The sequence below is a fragment of the Homalodisca vitripennis genome, chromosome 7 (assembly GCF_021130785.1).
Source record: "Homalodisca vitripennis isolate AUS2020 chromosome 7, UT_GWSS_2.1, whole genome shotgun sequence".
In the NCBI taxonomy this organism is placed as follows: Eukaryota; Metazoa; Arthropoda; class Insecta; order Hemiptera; family Cicadellidae; genus Homalodisca; species Homalodisca vitripennis.
This window is the reverse complement of record NC_060213.1, coordinates 66,983,254-66,987,122: the sequence shown is the minus strand read 5'-3', so window position 1 is coordinate 66,987,122 and position 3,869 is coordinate 66,983,254.

The following is a 3,869-nucleotide window of genomic DNA, read 5'->3' as shown; positions in this document are numbered from 1 at the left end:
GAATGTGAACTAACTATAAAACCAGCATTCACGTTGATTCAACTCTTCCTGTATATTATGTAAATAGCAAGTCTTCAAACTCCCACACACGTGAAAATCGCAATAAATATTATAAATACAAAAGCAATGGAACAATATTTTTAATTTTCAATAGCATAACGGGATTGGTTAAATCCAGACATATATCAAATTCCTATTATAATTGTTTCCGAATAATCACTTTGGCTATTCGTTTTATTTTAAAAGAACCTCTCTTTATTTTAAAGCTGTTTAGTTTGGTCTAGTTGTGTTCATTAGTAGTGAATATTTTATACTAATTGTATACTAAATTTGAATACTTCAAATCATGCCTTTGTTACTTAGAGTAACTCAATCTGAAAATGTAAAAAATGATTAGATAATTTCAACATCATAAGATATTCCGCTATAACAGCATCCAACAATTTTGGCTGAAAAAAAGAACATATGGTTCAATTTTATTGCAGTTAATGCATTTAAAAAGAAGTGTTACTACAGAATGGGTTCAATGTACAAAAATTCTTTAGCGATGAAGATCTCATTTTGATTATAGTAACTAGTACAGTTTAGAGTTTAATTTTAATTTTTTGCTGAGCTGTGGATGCATGATGTGGAATATTGAGAATACTACTATTGACAATAGGAGAAGACCAATTCATATGTGGTATTTTCATCATATACTTTTAGCCACAAATATTCTTGATACCCCAGTAACGTTTGACTAATCCGTTATTAGTACTTTTGGTAACCTTTGCGATTATTGCCAGATCAATAAATACTTTGAAGTTTATTTAATTTTTTTATGTCTGACCGTCTGCACGATAACTAATAATGGAAAGATTTTACACATTTAAACACTTGTAAATAGATTCCTGTTGATTCTACGAAGAACTATTTTGATTTTTAGGTAAAAACTGATAAATTTATATACATGTAAAAGTGATGGCAACAGTAAAACTACAGTGTAAAGAATCTTGTAGATAACTTTAACACATTTTGTCATATTATATATATATGGCAAAGTTATTTTCCTGGATCGGTGGAAGGACTTGGGTTGAGTACTGTTGGACCCTTCGATTCTCGATTGTATTGGTTTATTTAATTAAAATCACGTAAGATTTTCATAATAAGTTTTGAGTATGTATATCACAATATAAATAAAACTTTTAACATTTTTGTTGTAAACTTTTATTTTTTTTACAATGTACATTTCGAAATCTGTGATTTCATCTTCAGGTACTAACTAAGGTTAAGTTATGAAATAAATAATTAAAACCAATTTGTCATGTGTTTTTCCACTACCTTGGTGGCTAAATTTGTTGTATTTAATTTTATGTGTGATCAATGTATATTGTTTAAAGGTCTATCGAATAATCCTTTTCTTGTTAGAAAATCTTTGTCATTTAGTAATATATTATGATTAATTTTGGCACTTTTGTAGATTTCAAAATGTTCTAAAGTAGATAGTAAACGACTTTTTTTGCTTGTGTGAAAATTTCAAGATTGTTTTCGATGTTAGTGTACGTATGGCCGGAGTTATTTAAATGGTCTGCATATTTTGAATTTGATGATGTTTTCAATGCTTTTATGTGTTCATTAAATCTAATTTTGAAGGATCGGCCGGTTTGTCCAATATAGTGGGATTGACAATCGTTACAATTTAATGGCGTTCTTTTTAATGCTTCCTTTGCGGTGGTTTCTAAGAAAATATATAAGTAAAAAAGTTTAAACCTACTATTATTTTAGTATAAAAAACCTCTAAAATATTGTTATTTATATTATTTTATACAGGTAACAGCGTGTCTGTTTTTAACGTGTTCGTAAATTTCTATAAATGTGTGTAATAAGCACGCGTAAATTTTTATTACAATATCTAATTTTAAATCCTCCAGAATAAAGCAAATAATTATAAATAGGTTTCCCTGTAAGGTAAAATGTATTTACTTTTTGCATTCCAGACCTTGAAACTTGCGAAACCTTAATTACGCAAATGGATTAGACATGGTACAAGGAGCAACTGATTATCATAACCACTTATAACTACTTTTTTCTAAAACAAAATATGAACTATAAAAATTATCACTTGTTATGCTATATTTATAAAATATGGATTGTCAGGTTCTTATATGACCAGGTGCCAGGTGAGTGGGGGGTATTAAGCTATTTGTATTATACCCTTTTTAACATTTAACGATGTTATACCCTATTATCGTTTCAAATATTCCAGCGACACAACAACACAATTTCAACAAAATACTCAAATCGTGTAACACTTACTACATACTTACTCTACTAGATTACTATTTCATTGCTTTTGCTATGGTGGTTATTTTAAAAGATCATGTTATAAGTGGAAAGTTCTAAGTGGTTTTTATAGGAAGCAATTATAATTAATGAACCTCATATACATGTGTGTGCGTGCGTGTGTGCGTGCGTGCGTGCGTGTGTGTGCGCGCGTGTGTGTGTGTGTGTGTGTGTGTATGTGTGTGTGTGTAAATAAACAATCTTCTCATAATAATTAAATACTACAGATTTTGATAAATTTATATTAAATACAGTCAATCCTAACTATAAATATAACATAGTCAAATAATTATTATCGGTGGTTTTTTAGTAACTGACTCGTTTTATTTTCTAACTATTTTCGTTTTGTATTCCGTTCAAAAACTTTCAATTTTGGGACCACCGCAATTGTATAGAACTGAGTGAATATGTAACTGTGGTCGTACATGACAGGGAAAGTTATATAGACAATAATTTGGAAAATATAACACTTTGTCTAAAGAATTTCGGATCATTAACATTTTTTTCTAAATATCAAACGGTCTAAGAAATGTTCCATATAATACCTGTACTGTTACTAACGTTTTTTTTACTGCATCTTCATAAAATCTACTCACTAACGCAATTACATATTGAATCATTCTTCAAATCTGAAGAATTACGAGTTACTAGTGTACTATATAGTATAGTACAGTATAGCTATACATGGTGTAAATTAAGACCTGATACCCCTGGATAAATTCCAAACGGATTGAGATATCGATGTACTACTTTCACCATACTTATTAAAATAGTTATTTAGATTTTTTTTTCTGATAACAAAATCCCCCACCTTTTTTCAAAGGAGGGTCCGGTTGGTGTAACTTTAAATTTTCACGTTTCGAACCCTATCTTGTGACATTTAATCTTAATTTTCTATTTAATATAAACACAATGACACGAAAAATACATCTCTATGACGTTCCAAGCCAATTTTATGGGAAAACATAACTTTTCGTAAAATAAAATTATATACAGGGTGTTCAGGAAAAAAGTTCCATTACTTTGGGATTTTGTTTTACACATAAAAATTAGGAAAAAAGTAAATATGAAGGGATTTCCTACAACCTCTAATTTTCCGTCTATGTGTTTTTTATAAAAAGTTTACATCGTTTGAACCAGTTGAGATAAAGTTATGAAATAAGAATTGCATTAACCTTTGGTAGGCTTTGTAGGAAATAAAATATTAAAAATATTATTCATTTACCCGTTTCAAAATGGCGGACGTTTAAATTATTCAATAAAAATAACTAAAAACCGATTAATTTTACCAAAAATTAGAGGAATAATTTTTTTTAGATTTTGATATAAGTTCGATCATGTTTAAATTTAATCTTTTTAAAGTAATTAACAAAACACCGGTGAAGTTATAAGATACGTTTGCACAAGCCGAGAGCATTATACATGCCCCATACCCGAGTTTAATGATCAATTAAGCTGTTACCTTCAATATTAGATTGCTTCAGAAAAGTAACTATACTTTATTATTACTACACGTGTTCACCTTCCCATTTAAAACAGCAAAGAGA